The sequence below is a fragment of the Vanacampus margaritifer genome, chromosome 11 (assembly GCF_051991255.1).
Source record: "Vanacampus margaritifer isolate UIUO_Vmar chromosome 11, RoL_Vmar_1.0, whole genome shotgun sequence".
Taxonomy (NCBI): domain Eukaryota; kingdom Metazoa; phylum Chordata; class Actinopteri; order Syngnathiformes; family Syngnathidae; genus Vanacampus; species Vanacampus margaritifer.
Window position 1 is genome coordinate 15,233,962 of NC_135442.1, and position 19,050 is coordinate 15,253,011.

Sequence of the window (19,050 nt, forward strand, 5' to 3'; positions counted from 1 at the left end):
TCCTTGATGGCAAATAAGCTATACTTCTGACAAGTATCGTTCTCACAAAGTGATGACAAGGAACGACGGAGAAGCCGTGCTAATTGCTAAGCTAATGTTATGATATTTTGTCTATTTGCTTTAGTTTGATGACATGGCATAAAACACAAAACTCTAAATAGGTGCCCTACTTCTGATGGATATGGGTGCTATAACTCTCCTGACACTCTAATTTCCTTCAAACTCAGTACATCCAGGCCACGGTCTGGCGCACACCTCCCAACTTCCGCGCATATAATAAACATTGAAAAAAAAAGAAGCTGGCTCACGTCTCTTCTCACAAATCAAACCTTCTCATTGTGTCCTTTCAGACACTCCGCAGATGTCTGCAGAACCACTTTGCAGGATGGAGGCCACGTCCATTATATCCCGCCCGCTCTCGGCTGTCACGTCGGCTGCATTTCTCTTTGTGCAAGACGACGGCCGTGAGGGCGACGGGCACAACAGCCGTCACCTTAATGTCTCCCTGCCTGATCATGAGACACTCGTAAGGATCCACCGGCTCACCCACAAGTAGGCCAATCTCCGTTACATTCATCCGCTGCAACAATCGTGGTTGACCCACCGGTGAATTAACTAAAGCTTGTATCCATAGTTTTCATCCAACATAAGTGATTTTTTTTGGAGCGTTTTAAAGAAGAAATTAATGAAAATGAATAATCTGTCTCCAGGTTTATTGGCTTAATTAAAACATTTTAACAAACACTAAAGACAACAATTCCAACACTTGATAAGCAATATATAGGAATGGTAGTAAAGTAGTCATGGCTTCTGCCCCATGAAGCAGAAAAAGGACAGGGAAACATGGCAAGATTATGAGAATCACTTTGGCAGAGAGTGAACAATTCTGCAAAAAAGAGGCTTCAACATTCCACTCCAGTTTAATTTTACAGACAAAACAAACACAACTGCATTTAGTATTGGTATATTAGTAGTACAAATTCATAGTTTTGCTTTAGCTAGATAGTTTAGTTTGTTTATCTTAATGCTATCGAACAATGCAAAACACCATAGACAGGCTAATAAATAGCATCTGCGTTGTGGTGGCATATATTCTTTATCCTCTGTGAATAATGAGTCAAATGACTGGCAGAAAATTCTTTATCCTCTGTGAATAATGAGTCAAATGACTGGCAGAAAATTCTTTACTTTCTATTTCAATGTCTCATTACTGTGTTTTGGGGAGGCTGGAACAGATTGATGGCGTGGCCATTCTTTTTAATGGGTAAAGATGATTTGAGATATACAAGTGGTTTGAGTCATGGAACAAGTGAACTCATATGTCAAGGCGCCGCTGGATGTGAATTCACGAATGCCGAACCGCTTGCAAAGTGGCACAGACTGATTGCGAGATGAAGAAAAGGCCCGAGGGACTCCAATAAAATAAAGTAACGGTAAATGGGGGAGCATTCAACCATTGTGGGCGTCACTGATTAACAGCGCATACATTGATGGGTTGCCTCTCCGCGCTATTTATCCGACATGTGCGCTTGTACAAAAGCAGATATTGTACGTGATGGAGATGGAGGGAGAATGAGGGCAATTTGGATCCTCATTAAATTTTCAAAAGTCCTGATGGTCCTCACAAAATTGAACCAACTGTTCCAAAGCAACCTTCATTTTATGCTACAGTAACTGCAAATTAGTTTCACAAAACTGTTTTAATCACATACACTGCAGAGTTAATTTGCTGTGTGCTAATTTTCCACACTCCCTCTGAGATGACCATCAGTCATAGAGCACGATGGCTTGACTGATCAGCGCTCGTCTTTTCTGTTCTGGCCCCATTCTTTTCCAACATTCCTTCGCACATGTACTATACCTGTCATTACCATAATAAAATAATAATAATAAAAACTGTTTTTTAAGCTATGCTCATCATTCATCTATCCATTTTCTGTTCCACTTATCCTTACTGTTTAATTTTTTTTTTAAATCAGTTACAATTATTATTGATTTTTTTTTTTTGAAATAATGGTATGTTGTGTTTTTAAACGTAAAACTTTTTCAAAGCTGTAAAGTGAGCTAGGGTTTGAGTCAGTTATTGGTTAATAGAGATAATTATTTCCATTTTATTTTATTACTTGAATGCATTCTTAATTGCTTATAATTTGTCTTTAGCATTTTGAAAAATTATTTAAGCTGGGTTTGAATCACGTTATTGATAAATCAAACCAAGTTTTTATATTTTGTAATTATGTTTTTAAATCACCCTACATTATGTTTCTGATTATTTCGTTTAGTTTTAAAACATGATTTTTTTCAATGTAGTTGATGAATAAATAAATTAATAAAAATACTTACTTACTTACTTACTTAAAATACTGTAATTGATAATGGGTTTAAAAAAAATCTATTCAACATAATAACGTAACAATAAAGAATGTATGTTTTTTTTATGCTTGTGATATTGAGTGGAAATCATTTTTCAAAGCCGTACAGCATATTTGAAATAAATAATAATCTAAATCAAAAATTGTTATTTTATTATAATTAATAATGTATCAAAAGCAGATTTATTGGACAAATGTATATATATATATATATATATATATATATATATATATATATATATATATATATATATATATATATATATATATATATATATATACATATATATATATATGTGTGTGTGTGTATATATATATATATATATGGGTAAATTTTTATTTAAAAAAAATGAAAAAAACTAAAACAATGACCAGCAAGGGGAGAGAGAACAGGAGAGAACAGGAAAGCCTGACGGTTCGCTACTTAGTGCCCCGAGTTTCTCACATGGAAAAAAGGAAAAGCATGAGGAGTGTCAAGGGCAAGTCTATGCTCGGCTATCCACAACGCTATGTTTATGATAGATAGATAATGGACCTACTATTAATTTGTATAGGTAATAAGTTATTTATACATAATAAATAATAATATATAATATGTAAAATTATTGTGATAATTTCCCAATTTTCTATGGTTATATTTGTTATTTATATATTTTTTCAAAATAGGTAGGATTATCTTAGTTAAAGTAGCACTAAGGAAATTTTCAACCTTAATAAAATTTTCATAACTCTGCTGATGAAACATCAACTTAAAACTAGTTGAATGGTACTTTTGCCATGGCCTGAGGGGGTTTGTATCATTTTTACTGTCACTAAGCAACTTTGAGGAAGACGGTAGGAACACTGTCACACAAAAAACTGCAAATGTGCTGACTGCTTTATGGCATACGTCAAAAGCTGCCGCGGATGAAAGGACAGTCAAGAATCAACATTGGCCCGGATTGTCTTCATAGCTTGTCTCATAGGAAATGCGGTCTTCCTTCAGACATAACAATACAGCTTTTGTCCATATGGCGTCGCCATAATCAACATAAACGGAAAGTTCCTTAGTGTTGCTTTAAGGCTCATATTATGGATTGAAAATAACAATGATTAATTATCAAGATTTTACATTATACTAACTTATTTACTACACAGAAATAACGTCATTTCCATCACCGGAGAAGTTTGGCAAACAGTTTTATTTTTCTCTCTCCACAAACGCTCCATGACAATCGAGTGGCATGCAAACAAATCCTGTAAGTCATCGTGACATTTTCGCCCATTGAGTTTAAAAATAGTTGTGTTGATGACTTGCCAGGCGCGGAGCCACTGAATGGAGCGCACGGCTGGCTGAACTACAGTGAAACCCCCTTTTATTTATTTCATCCTTGAGTCCGTGCGAGTGGCCATTTGTCAGTGCGCTCTCTCCTGCGCAGACACGAAGGCCGCTTCTCTCCATCTTCTGCTTGTATTCTCCCTTAATGAACACCACTATTTCACATTGTCATGATAATCAGTGCTTTTTTGGCAAAGGAAAGCCACCATTACAGCTCCTTGAACAATCACAAAAATACACTGTAATCCCCTTTGAAATCATAGGTTAACTTCCTTATTACGTTTGACAGTTATCTAGGTCTGTCACCTCTATTTGCCGTCTCTTTATCCATTTCTGAAAGAAACTCATTGAAGAGCTGATTGCAGAGTGCCGTAGGTGGGGGCCATTCAATGGCACGCTACCTGCATGGAAATTACTTTTAATCGTCCCTAGTCATTGTACCGGCGAAAGTGGTAATTGGCTCGAGCCAGCAATCAGAAAGGGTCATCTGCGAGAGACATGGTCTAAATGTTGTTGCCAAAAAGGGTCGGAATTATGGTGGCACTGACTTTAAAAATTATTATTCACGAATTTCAAACATGCTTGTTCGTGTTTTAAGGCTGATGTGACGATATTTGCCCACTTGTCTTTGCTAAGAATATGACAGATTGCAAGGGCGGTCTTAAGATCACGTCACAGATGTTCTATGGATTTTTTTTGAATTTCCACCGATTAAGGCTCCAGTTCCAGGTGAAAAAAAAAATGCCCGCAAGTATGATGCTGCTACCTGCATTCTTCACCGTAGATATGATTCTTTTGGCAAAGTTTTGTCATGTTCTCTGTGCCAAACATATCGTTTAGAATTATGGCTCTAAATTATGCCTAGGAGATTGAAAGTGTGTGTTTGTAAAAATGTACCCAGATTTGGAGGTTTTTCTTTTAGTAAGATGAGGCTTCTGTTGTGCCACCCTACCACGTACATTACTTTCTTCATGATCATGGTCCTTGGTCGGAAAAGGGTAGAGAGCCCTCTCGGAATAAGATCCTGCCCCAAGTGGAGGAGTATCTTGAGTGACGGAAGAATGGAGCGGGAGATTGACATGCGGATTTGTATCGGCTCATCGTGGTGAAGAAGGAGCTGAGCCAAAAGGCAAAGCTCTCGATTTACCTGTCCATTTATGTTCCTACCGTCACCTATGGTCACAAGCTGTGGGCCGTGACCAAAAGAACAAGATCCTGGATACAAGTGGCCTAAATGAGTTTGCTCCGCAGGGTGTCCAGGCTCCCCCTTAAATATAGGGTCACTAGGAGGGGCCTAGGGGTTAAGCCGCTGCTCCTCCACATTGAGAGGAGTCAGATGAGTTGTATCCTGGCGCTGCCGTGGTCTGGGGGGCCCTGTGGGGTTGTGCTTGCTCTGTCCTGGCCGGGGTCGACGGCTCCCCTCTTTGGTGGAGGTTTTCATGCATGCCAGATCCACCACACCAGCAGCTATCGAAATTCAAACTCAACCTGCTTCTTCCTCTGGTCGTTGAATCGGTGGAAGCTGATGTCTGTGGATCTCACTATGCTTCATCTATTCTTCCTTCCTTTCCTCAGTCTCTCTTTTGGTCTCTTGAGGTCTCCCTAATTTGTTGGAATTTAGATGTTTCTGGGGGTGAAATTCCAGTTGGTAACCCGGTGGGTAGTAGGTGATGTCTGGTCGGTGCTGGATTTTCACTTTCCTTTCTTTTCTTTGATCCTTCCTCGGGTCTCCTGACAACCTCACGACTCTAGATGGATTCTGAAGTATTCGGTTTAGGTGAACGGTATGGGATTTTTAATAGGTTTTAGGTGAATTAATGAGTACACACTCAAACGCACGGACATGCTCATACAAAATAAATAAATAAATAAATAAATAAAGAGAGAGAGCAATGATGAAGACATGTTGAATCGGTAAAATTACCAAATGAACAATACTCTATCCAAAAAAAGAAAAAAAGAGGAGTCAGATGAAGTGGCTCAGGCATCTGATTAGGATGCCTCCCTCATGAGGTGTTCCGGGCACGTCTCACTGGGAGGAGGCCCAGGCAAAGACCCAGGATATGCAGGAGTTAATTTGTCTCTCGGCTTGCCTGGGAATGCCTTGGGAGCGAGACCAAGTGGCTGGGAACAGGGAAGTCTGAGCCAGCATAAGCTTAAGTAAATGGATGGATTGATGCTTGCAGAAATCCCTAAACAAGCCAAATCTTTGGTGCTAATTGGAGAGGCCAGCAGCTTTTTTTCCTCTCCTCGGCTGAGCAGAGATGGGAGAGGTGAGCAATTGCACACAGGCAAGAGGAGGGACGAGAGCACACAGAGATCCCTTTGTGCTAGTGGTGCAACGAGTCATCATTGATCCGTGGTCGGTTCGGATCAGGCCCCACGGTTCGGATCGCGCATGATCCGAAGATTGGTGGAACAAAAGTACACATTCACATAAAGGCAACATGTTCAGTCCATATTCACTATAATAGCAGTAGAGGAAGTTGAAAACCCTTGTGGATCACCTAAGTCGCATGTATGGGAGCATTTTGGCAACTTGGGGTGAAATAAGTCCTAATTTTTTTTCCTTCTTCTGCTCTTGCCCACGGAGCTCCAAGCTCAAAACGTACTCAACTTACAGTAACACATCAACTACGCTAAAGCTAACTTAAAAATAAAGATGACCAAATAATACATTGACGGCAATGCAAATAGCCCTAGTAGAGTTTTACTTTGAAGTTGGCCCACGTGGTGGCGTGACTTCCCTTTTAGACTTTTAGGATTTCTTTATTGAAGTTTTGATTGACATTAAAATTGAGACCAGCATTAACACAACGCTATCCCGAACTTATATTCAATCGCTAATTTATGATGCTAAGAAACCGCTATTTAATTATGCCGTCATTGTCTGATACGGCAGAAGTCTCAGACATAAGTGGCTAGCAGCTAGTTGCTAGCATTACCTACGTGTGCCTGCTGTTAGCTATAAAAAAAAAATGTTTGACAGCTGGTACCTGGCCTACTTTCATTATTTTTCAATATTCTGAACCAAGGCTACTTTGTAATTAACTCTCCATGTTTAAAGGAAGGGAATGTGCTTTAAATTACACTTTGAGCCTTTTCATAAAAAAAGATAAATAGATTGTTGTCTTCATTTATTTGATAAAACACTTTTGCTCTATAAAAAAGAAAAACATTTAACTCAAATGTCAAACAGCCGTGTAGATTTAAGAAACACAACTTTAATCGATCTGGCCTTGTTGTTTTACACATAGACCATGTATAAAATAAACGGTTATGATTTTTTCTTTTTTTAATTTACCAGTAAAGGGAAAATGTGCTTTACAAAATAAATGAAAACAAAGTACTATTCATCTTTTTTTCTGATCCGAAAAACTATCCGAACCGTGACTTTTGTGATCCTACTTTTTGCTATGTTGATTAAGGTGCATTGTCCTAAAACAAAAACAAAAATATGGTGCCAGCCAGTACTAGTTAGCCCCAAGAACAAACATGAGCAGTCTATGGGTCTGTTCTAAAAATGACTAAATAATAAATATTAATTCCAGCAATACCTGTAAAATACCACTTGGTGATGTGCGAAGTATCAAACACCTCTCATTTAAGTGGTATTGTTTGTTTCTGTCTCGTGAGTTCACGATTTGAGTCAGTGATTCACTTTTATTCATTTTAGCGTTCAAGCAGTTATTTCATTCACATTAAAATTCATTGAGAAATTAAAATACTCAAAAAGAAAAGAAAAAAAGGATTAAGCAAACTCAAAAGAAGAAAGATGAAGCTTCATCTTAATTTGCTTACACCTTTATCCTCTTTTTTCGTTGTTTTATTATACAGTGTGTATCTTCTGATTGCAGGATGTTCGGTTGTGTTAAAGCACTTTCAGATGCGTCACACGCCTTTCCCGGATTCTTTATAAACGGCAAAGGCAAATAAAATGCTCTAATTTGCCAATCTCTGTCTCAGGCTTAACTAACACACCAAACAACTGAACTGAGAGTTTGGAAAACAAAACCTCTCAACCCAATGACAAAGTATTTCAGATGTCAGTGTTGGTGCTTATACAAGATATTGCACTTACTTGGAGAAGCGGCACATATGTTCCCCAAGGCGGGATGAACGGCTACGCCTGGGAGGATGCGGGGAGAGTTGTGGGGGAAAGAGGAATGAATGTCTCCATCTGTCTGTTGGGGGCTAACACTAGGGTGGGGGGGGGGGGGGGGGGAATCACACACTGGCACAGGGGTAGATATCACACAACCTCCTGGCCTGGGAGTAAAAAAAAAAAAAACTGCTTGTGGACATGGAAGAGGCATGACTTAAACATTATGATGAGTGTGTCACTGAGCGAAGTTTGACACAGAGGAATTGACCATCTCACGGGCAAAGACAGATGGCATCTGATCTAGGGGGCTTAGAGATGGATCGAGTGCCGTCACACAGACCTGTTCGTGTGACTCCCCCCTCCCTTCTACTGGTTTCGGGCGGCTTTAACAGATTCTTTTATCAGTGGGCCAAAATCTAGCAAAGACTGATCATTACTCTATTGGGCAAGGATCCAAATCAATATCCCATTAATGTCAAAGCTGCTAGGTCGGGATATGTCCCGCTAATGTGTCCTTGGTCTAACTACTGACTGGACTTTTTTCACAGACGAGACTTCATTTAACAACATTGAGGGAATGCAGTGATTTTGTGTTTAGGTGAGGTATGGATGTATGAATGGGCAGTCTATGGTAGAGTAGATATACTGTATGTATTAACAGATGGACAGATACAAGAGATAGACAGAGAGATGGAAGGGCGGATGACAGACATAGTATTTGGATGGATTCATGGACAAATGAATGGACAGACAGATACAGTACAGTAAATTGATGAATGGATAAAGAGTGACAGACAGACAGACAAGGATTTGTGGATGTATGAGCAGATGGCAAAGAAAGTTGAGAAAAAAAAGAGAAACACTAGATAGATGGTTGGATGGACATGGAAGGATAGATGGATAGATGGACAAGGCTAGATACACAGACAGATGCATGAAGTATGGATGGCTGGATGTCTGATGCTTGGATGGACATGGATTGACTGGCACAGTGACAAATGGAAATGGTAGATAAATGGATTGATGGATGATTGGTAGATGGGCAGACTGCCAAAAACGGTAGGTGGTCTGATGGCTGGCTAGACTAGAATGGACAGACAAATACAGTATATGTATGGATGGAACAAATGGGTAGATGATAGATTAATTATGAACAGGCTGAAAAAAGATGGCTGCACCAACAGACAGACTGGCAGATAAAGTAGAGATGGACGACTAAAGGACTGGATAGAAAGATGGTACAAAGAGTAGATTTCAAATATGGAATTCAAATAATATATTGGATGATTGTATCACCAAAGTTATAAAGGACATTGATGTAAACATCACAAATAATGAAAGGAACGGTGCTTGCTGTTGACGCAAATAAGACGCAAACGTTTCTCAAACTGCGCTGCCAAGTCAAGCAAGCAAACACTGAGGCAGTCTTACATTCATAGACTTCCAGAGCAAGTGAGGAAGTGGAGATGAAGGACAGTTGATAGGTATCGCAGTGGCTTCCTTGATGACTCAGTCGTGATGGAGTTGTCATCGACTTCCTTTTGAATCACAAGTTACATGCCGGCGTGCCAGTTGGACGCGATCCCTCAGCCCCGCCCGCGACACTACTCATCAACGTCAGGCATCTGTCTCCATGTTCGCAACATGAACACCTTCACTGGGATGTAGACGCCATGCAGCTGCACTGCCATACAGCTATTAATAACCCAAATGCTCCAGCATGTTGTAATTGAGTTGTGCCTGTCATGAATACTCAATGCCGGAGACAGTCACTGAGGCCTCACCTTCAAAGTCATCATGGCTTTGCTCTTTTTTACTGGGGTTACCATAAAAGATGACTAAAAAAAGTTCTCAATATTTATTTATTTTTAACTCATTCACTGCCATTGACGGCTATAGACGTCAAAAAATGTATTTTAACTATTTCTATTAGTTTAACATTTTTTTCCTCTTTTTTGAATTATTTTTTAAAAATCTTTTCTTTTTTTAAAAAGAAGAAGAAAAGATTATTAAAAATTAGAAGCGTCAGCTAATTACAATTTTTAATTGCAATTAATCGCATGACTTTACTAGTTATTTTTATTATAAAAAAAAAAGAAAAGATTATTAAAAATTAGGGGTGTCAGGCGATTAAAATTTGTAATCATAATTAATCTCATGAGTTCACTAGTTAACTCACGATTAATCACAAATTTTATATCTGTTCTTAATGTACAATAAAACAAAATTTCTAGGTTTTCATACTCTTGTTAACAAAAGTGGGAAAAAAACTAATATAAATATTTCAAATGAATTTTTGACGTCCATAGCCGTCAATGGCAGTGAATGAGTTAAAATGCTTTTATTGACACAATTCAACACAAATTCACATTTAAGAAACATATCTTGCATAGTTACCTGACAAAATCTTTCATCTTTCATTTTAAAGATAAGTACAACAAAAAAATAACAATAATAAATAAAATAGACATTTTACATGAAAACAGGCCAACCATCTTTGGATAGTACACAATTAAAACATCATAGAAAAATAAAACATCTGAGAGATTTAACAATTTACTGCTTTTCTTATGGTGTAGATACCACGACTTCCAACACTCGCAACCCCCCCGGCTTTATTATTAATACAATATCTATAAGTAAAAGCTACACCCTTTTCCAATTTATATCCGTAATTTTAGAATTCTAGAAAAACTTTCCGCGAGGTACAATTTTGTTATTTTTTTGTAGAATCTGCACGGACCCCAAAGTGACAAAATGTAAAATATTAAGGCACTTTGGAGTCGGTGCAGTGATTGTTTGCTTCGTTTTGTTGTATTTTTATGTGACTTTATGTGAATGCACAGGACTGTGTTTTGAATTATGTTTAAAATGAGTCTATCGTGTATCGGTTATGTTTTTGTTTTATATAATTTTAGAATTAATAATTAATCTTTGAGTATTTTTTTTTTTTAAGTCATTAATTCTTACGTTTTTTTTCTCTCGAAAAAAAAATCTTGTATTTTTATTATTACATTTCATGTAGAGTGCCTAATGAACATAGAAGCTTTGGTCGAGTGACATCACAACCAATCAGTAGTGCACTATATATTGACTGACCGCTCAAAAGATGCTCCAAAAATTGATGTATGACCACCTAATAATTGTATAAACCCGTCCACTGAATGACACCATGACTGATCAGTGGTGATCGAAATTGTGATTGACATATAAGACAGCCAAATGATGCATAAAGAGTGACAAAAAATCCACATGCCAAGTGACATTTTGATTGACATGCTAAAGCTCCGTCCACAGTGCCGCCACGACTTTTTTGGATGCCTGAAGCTTAAAAATGTTGATGGTGCCCCCCGAATTTTTTTTGTCATGGTGGTGGATGCACGTCGGCAGCCTGTGCAAACTCCTCTCGCATTGTCAGGCATTCCACATGTTGCTCCCCCTAACTCATTCTGATGATTCAACACGATTGTTATGTTTCCTGTTTTTGAGGACTTAGCTTTGGTGATGTCGACCCAAAAACGACTGGGAAAAACAATCTTGTTGAAATTTTCTCATGTTCACAAATGTATCCCTTGGTGTTCTGTTTTGATCAGGCTTGTCATTTCCCGCTTTACTGTTTATTCCATTTCCTAGTGTATCTTAGTTTATGTGTGGCAAGATCTAGTCTTGCAATCTTACGTCTCTGATAAGAGAGTGAACTTTGTCGACTCTGCCTCGCCAGATGTTCATTTGCATATGCGTGGAGTCAAAACACTTCCGGATCACACAAGAGATCTGCGGGGAGCTGGTGCTTTGGCAAGCTGCTGGTCGTATGCGGGAAAAAAATCAGGAACTGTCAGAAATCCTTACACGCGTAGCATCGCGAGCAAATCATCTGGAAACAAGAACCGCTGAATAGGTCGAGTGCGAGGATAGGAGCGAAGAAAATTACAAGCTTCGGCAGGCTCAAGCCTTTTTGGAACCGGTACAAGAAATTTGGTGGTGACTTGATGACCTGAAGAGCTAAATTAATATCTACCAGTGTGGATCTTTTGTAAGGGTGATAACTAAATTTTGGTTAGACTTATGACTATAAAAGTGTTTAGCCCCACCAAGTCTTGGTGTTTGTTTATCCATCTGTTAGCATGCTACTTGTGTTGCATAGAAGGAGAAATGCTACAAATCGGGCTAATGATAATCATTGTGGGCTGGACCTTTCCATTCAAATCTTATGTGGAGTACACAAATATGATTTTTTTAAGCATCTTTAACTGATTATTATTATTTATCTATTTTTCTTAAGAGCTCAGTATTGTTCATTCTGTAATTTTACCAATTTGACAAGTCATCATCATTGCTCTCTTTTTTTATTTTTTATTTTATTTTGTATGTGAGTGAGTATGTGCATCTGCGTGTGTGATTGTGCGTGCGTGTGAGTGTGTACTCATTAGTTCACCTAAAACCTATTAAAAATCCCATACCGTTCACCTAAACCGAATACTTCAGAATCCAGCTAGAGTCGTGAGGTTGTCAGGAGACCCGAGGAAGGATCAAAGAAAAGAAAGGAAAGTGAAATCCAGCACCGACCAGACATTACCTGATTATGTCTGATTTAACATATTTTTTATATATATATATATATATATATATTTTTTTTTTTTTATATATATATATATTTTTGGGGGGTTTAGATTTTTTAAATGCGAGAGGCCATGCACATTTTGTGGGGGAAAAATTGGATATGTACTGACAGAACAAGTTAAATAAAATGTACAATTGTCAGCCTCATCTGGTTTCTGTTAAGCTCGGACATGAAACTCACTCTAGTCTTACCACACGTTAAAAAAGGACAAAGGATAATCACTCAGGATAGTTTTGTAGGTACGTCCAATCATCTGGCTGAAATTATGGCCAGTTATCAGCGTGTGTGTAGCTCGCATTAGTGTTATTATTTTATCTGCCATTTTTAAATTTAGTCTCAGTTTTAGTCTAGTTTCAATCACGCTTGTTAGTTTTTATCATAATTAGTCAACCTCATCTCATTTTTATTTAGTTCACTTTTAGTCAACTATAAACCTAGCATTTTAGTCTTTTTTTTAGTCCAAGAAAACAATTTTTTTTCCCGTTTAGTTTTAGTCAACAAAAACTGTCAACGTTTTAGTTTAGTTTTAGTCATGACAATCATTTAACCTCTGTATATTTTTTTTGTCAGCAGATTATGTTGAACATTTTGGATCTAAAACTATTTCACATAAAATGTTTTTTTATCTTTTTGGTGAAAAACAACTTCACACACAATTACAGTATATCAGCAAGCGGCTACTATGACGCCATGCTATGAGCTATTAAATTAGCTAGCACTAGTTAGCAGTTGGATTAACATTATTGTTGGAACGTTATAACCGTTGGATTAATGTAATGTTACTTTTTTTTTTTACCTTTCACCGTGAATCCACCTCTGGTGTGCAGATTTGAAAAGGGGTGTGTCACATGACAGTGTCACAAAGACAAGATTTTACAAAATCATATAATTTCCGTCTCGTTTTTGTTCATGAACTAAAATGTCCATACATTTTAGTCCAGTTTTTATTAAGTGAAGTACATTTTCATCTCATCTTTATTAGTCAACAAAAATGCATATTGATTTAGTCCCAGTTTTAGTCCGGTGAAAAATGTGTGTTGACAAAATTATTTTTGTTTAGTTTTTGTTGACAAAATAACTCTAACTCGCATGTTTTGTTGTCAGCATAGTTGTTTTGGTTTTGCATTGGCACACCAAATCACAGATATCTACTTAGCTCGTATAGTTGGAATCAGAAATCAACACTTTGTGAGTCTCACAGCTAATTATTAATTGGTCCTTTGGGCAAACAACACCATCAATACTTGCTCTGATCAATGAATAAGTTAGGGAACTTGTTTGTGCCCTCATGCACTTCTGTTAAATTCTGCTTGATCTTAGGACGCTTCAGCGCTTTTAAGCATTGGTATATTCTTTACACAGGCTGCACGTCTCCTGCGCAATGAGCAGACCATTAGCAAACGGCGATGAGTGCAATGGCGTGTTCGTCAAAAAATTAGCGCCCCGAAGACAACTGCGGTGTTATTATTTTCAAGCGTCCACCGCGTGTTCATTAATCTTCATTTGCGCTTGATAAGTGTGGCAATCAAATGAAATCATATGCCCCTTGGGGTGGGGAGGCGGAGTTTGATCGCAATGCAGAACAAGTCCTTCTGCAATTTGAAAAAGACTTTTGATTAATTTTGTGTGATTAGCAGCTAAATAGATCACCGGGCTCTCGCAACACCATTAGCACAGTCAACAACGGCGAACATCACAGCGGATGAAATGCAGCAGCCGCGAACGCAATCAAGACTTTTAAATAATGAAAGGACAGCACATCGCACTGTGGCGATTGTTGGATCGTGCCAACGTGCCAAATCTATTATGCTCTCTGTGCGATGCGAGCTCGGGCATGGTAATTAGAAGGTATGTGCTCAGGGCTCAGCTCTGTGGCTTTAGATCACTATAATTGCCCCTGATCTCCTTTTAAGACATCACCACTCATTCCCCCTCGTAATTACCCGCACATCTGCCTATGACATCATTGCGCTCCGCTCTAGATCACGTTGACGCTGCATTTACAGCATTATAATTGTGTGACTTTTACTATAGAAATAATGCAAATAGTGTCCAGGGGTATTTTATTACTCAACTTTTCAACGCCTTTTTGGAATAATATTACCTCATTCACTCCCAGCCATTTTCACTGAAGCAACCCCCTTCGCTCCCGGCTGTTTTACTGGATTTTGACTGATTTTGCAAGGTCCACGAAATATTGTGTTCGATTGCTATAAAAACATATAAGTATATTTCTTTCTGTTTCTGTTTTGCAGTAATTAGCATTAGAATATAGCTAAGTTTCATCATTATTCACAAATCTGTTTAAAACAGTGGGGGAAACAGCTTGTTGCAACATGGCCCTGGTTGATCTCTTATACTCTGATGCCACCTGCTGGCTGTTTTTGTAATAACTACTATTGCTTCATGCATTCTCTTCAGTTCAGAGGCTGCAGCAAAGCTTTCTGTATGCTCTAGTCTAGCATAAAAAAACGTCTTGGGAGCATGGTAATATTTAAAACAGAACTTATTTAAACGTTTTTGGGAGCAAATGAGTTAAACAAAGTTAGGAGTCAATTACAATAATGTCAAGTGACCTTAGAAGACCTTGACCAGAGAAACTGCAAAAAACAAGGTGAGATTGGGTAAACTAATACCTTTACCGCATGCCAATAATAATAATAATAATAATAATAATAATAATAATAATAATAATAATAATAATAATAATAATAATAATAATAATAATTGTTAATACTGCGCTGGAAGTTGATTACCATACGTGGTAACTATCAAACAGCGACTTTAGATGCTGCTGTTTTGGTTAGCAATAAGATGAATAGTTAGCCCATCATCCAACATAAACCAGGAAGTGGCTTGCTAACAGAAACAACACAGATATGGTGCTAAGTGATTCTTTTGTTTCTCATTCTGGCATTTTTCATTCTTTATGAATGAGTAAACAGGTTTAGCGAGAAAAGGAATACATGTACCGCCGTTACGTAATCAGAACAGACAAAAAAAAGTTACAGGGAAAAAAACATGTAATCAGATTACAGGTACATTGATTAAAAATGGGGATTACTTCGAGGATTACAATTTCTACAATGATAGAGAGTAAGAGAGAGCGAGGGCGAGAGAGAGAGAGAGAGAGAGAGAGAGACAGACAGAGAGAGAGAGACAGAGCGCGGGTGTACGCCTGTGCAAGTGGGACCGTTGCTACATGTTGGGGAGGTGGGGACGAACAAATTGATTAGTCATGTCCTCAACACGCAGGTTTGAAAAAGCTTCACGGACGGGAGAAGGAAATGGCGATTGGTATTCACTGGAACTTACTCTGAGAAAAAGTTTGAGCTGAGAGTCCAGCGGCATGCTACGCGCTGTAGCTTCTTGCTAGCTAGTCCGCTAGCCTACAACCATAATGTGAGTTGCACCTTCCACACAAATCTTCCTTCCACCAATTCACTATTTAAACATCATACACAACATATACACGGCTAAACTTGTGACTGGGATAAAAGTTCCTTTTGCAGTTGATGTCACTATCTAACTGTCAACCCTTTCAGTAAGTGACCTGCTAATGAACTCACACACACGTACACACATTCGGTTCTTTTATGTCATGCTGTGTGAACCTGAAAGTACATTGCATACTACCAATACATTCCTTTGTCAAATAATCCTACGTGAACCAAAGGTCCATTTAATGAAGCACAGGTTGAAGCAGTTCATTGGCATTGACTAGTTAATGACCGGTCAAAGGTGGAGGACATGAATATTCAACATTGGGGATTTTATCGGTAAACGGCCTAGGTGGAACAATGGACTTAAATCAAATGAAGTTCCCTGATGAAAGAGACGAGTGTCATCATGACGCTCGTAATGAGACATCCATTTATAGACGTAACAATGTTCTTTCATATCCTCATAATAGCCACCAGGTCAGGAAGTGAGAGGAGCTTTGCTTTAAAGTGGCATAAATGTGTCACTCAGACATACTGCGTGGAATATTCACATGGTCTATCACGTTCTCTAATATAATCACTTTGTGCCTTGAATGAGTACAGGGTCATTCAGATTGTTGTAAAATCTAATAATAATATATGATATCTAGAGATGTCAGTCGATTAAAATTTGTAATCATAATTAATCGCATGACTTCAATAATTAACTCACGATTAATTGCTAATTAATCACACATTTTATATCTCAATTTACATCTATTTTTTTTTTATTTTTTATTTTCATACTCTTGCTAACATAAAAGTCGGAAGAAATGTTAACCTAAAAGAAATATGTTTTTTTAGTCATTGTTACAGTAATTTCATAACAATTCATAAAAACAAATTCAAATTAAAAATATGTACTGTACTGTAAAAAAAACCAAGCGTCACATTGATTGATACATTGCATAATTGTGTTTATAATACAATGGTGACAGCTCAGTGTTTTTTTCTTTTTATATTAAGAGCTGACTATTTTTTAATATGAAGTAACTTGTGAAATTCTGCACATCTTTAAAACTGTAAAATACGACTTGACACCAGTCCCCACAAATATATGCATTATTATTGAATCTATTACTGCATAATTGTGTTACAGTGACTCCTTTGCACAACGTTGAATGCTTTTATTTTGTTAACTTCAAAATGGATGCGCATTGTAAAATGACGCAACTTTACTGCAAACGAATCAAAAACGATCGACGTGCTCTTTTCATGTTCAGACGGATCACATTTTTTAACATGAAGTAACTTGCTTCTGCAATTTTTAAAATTGTAAACTACAACTTAACGCCAGTCCCCACATATTTATATATGCATGATTATTTAATGTATTACTTCTAAATCTAAACGGCGTCAAATGCTTTTATTTTGTTAAGTTCTCGGATGCGCATTATAAAGTGATGCCGCTTTACTGCAAGATCACATCGATGTACGTGTTGCATTTACGAGCTATTTTTTGCAGTTACTGAATTAAATACGCCTCACATCAAAAGATCAAGTGGCTTGGAGTCACTCCAAGTGACCAGACGGGCATATACTTAGGTCTTGGCTCTGGTTTGAGACTGCCCATGGACACCTCTTGGAGAACTGTAGCAAGTTAGCAACCTAGCTCAGTGCTAACTGCTAAAACCGGCGCTGCCGAGTGCGTTCTGTCAAAACAGGGAAGTGCGACATAGTCCAAATGGCTCCTCCACGAGAACATTCCGCCCCTTAAACATTGTGTATTTTAGCTCCAGTGCAGTACAGAGCATTTCTATTGGGTAATTTTTGACAAAGACATTTCTGATCCGTCACCAGTGGAATTCCCTTAGTAGAGACTTTCCAAATAAGGTGCAGTCGTTAATTGAGCTTTAAAAAAATGTGTGAGGTTCCACGTACTCTGGCTTCCTCCCGCATTCCACAAACATGAATCTTAAGTACGTTGTACAAACTGAATTGCCAATTGTCCATTGGCTGTTTCACCTTTCTCTGCCCTAATGAGGACAAGCTCTATAGAAAATGGATGGTAGGAAGCGACTGTACATCACATTTTTACATACATTTTGAATGGCCCAATCAGGTAAGCAATTTGTACCATTGCTATAAGCGTATGTACGGAATAAGACTGTCATTTGACAAACTTTAAAGATTTTTTGGGGGGTAAGAAAAAAGCAGGGTGAATGTCTGCTGGGAAGATTAATAAAGGTTCCGGCTTTGAGACGTGTCCAGCAATAACGTTTGCGCGAACTTTTCCGACAGAGACGCGCCATTTCCATAACCTTTGCTTAATCACCCAACTGCCTTCTTCCATTCAGACGCGCCTTTTCGACTTCACCTCATGCTCAATACACCTCCGCACTGGCCAGGAATCTCATTCATCAATGCCACTCCACACTGGATATTACTGACCCTACAGCGGGGTGTGTGCGTGTGTGTATTATCTCTCCTGGCTTTATAAGAGACTTGCCTATGTAAGGGAGCTATTTTCACAGCTGATTAGGGCTTTTGTTTTGCCTACTTTCACTCAGGAAGTCATTGTGTTGACCTACAAGAACTTTTGGGCTATTGTTCCCATAGAAACTCGCATCTGCCGCGTGACCTTTTGTGACTGCACGCACAGCTAATTAATTACACTTAAAAGAATACAAAATGGATACAGTTTCTAATGCAACAAAGCAGAGAAAAATTGAACTTAAAAATGATAATTAGAGCGGCTTGTTCCATTAAAGGGCACTCATTAAATGACTTTTGGAAATGCAATGTTACATTTCTGTGGGTGTGCCACGACTGCCCTGCGGGGGTGCCAGAGGACTTCAGGGAGGTGCGACAACTTTTGAAAAACAAACAAACAAATTGCTAAATTTACTGTAGATATGTGAAATGCAACATGGCATGCTCAATATGTATTGAAGTAAGGCTTTTAGGTAAGTAGACTACAATTTGTGAATGTGGGGAAATGTGTATTTAAGTGAATGTAGTGTTTTTTTGTTTTTTTTTATACCAGTAATGCTTTCAGCCCTGCAGAGTGGATCATTACACATTTTTGCCAATTACTCGGGTGCATTATAGGACTTTTTTTTTGTTATTTCATTTGATTTTTAAAGTACAAATGTGGAAACATGGGGTTGAGTGTAACAATAGTGCTTTTAAATATCAAGATTGGAGTCCCA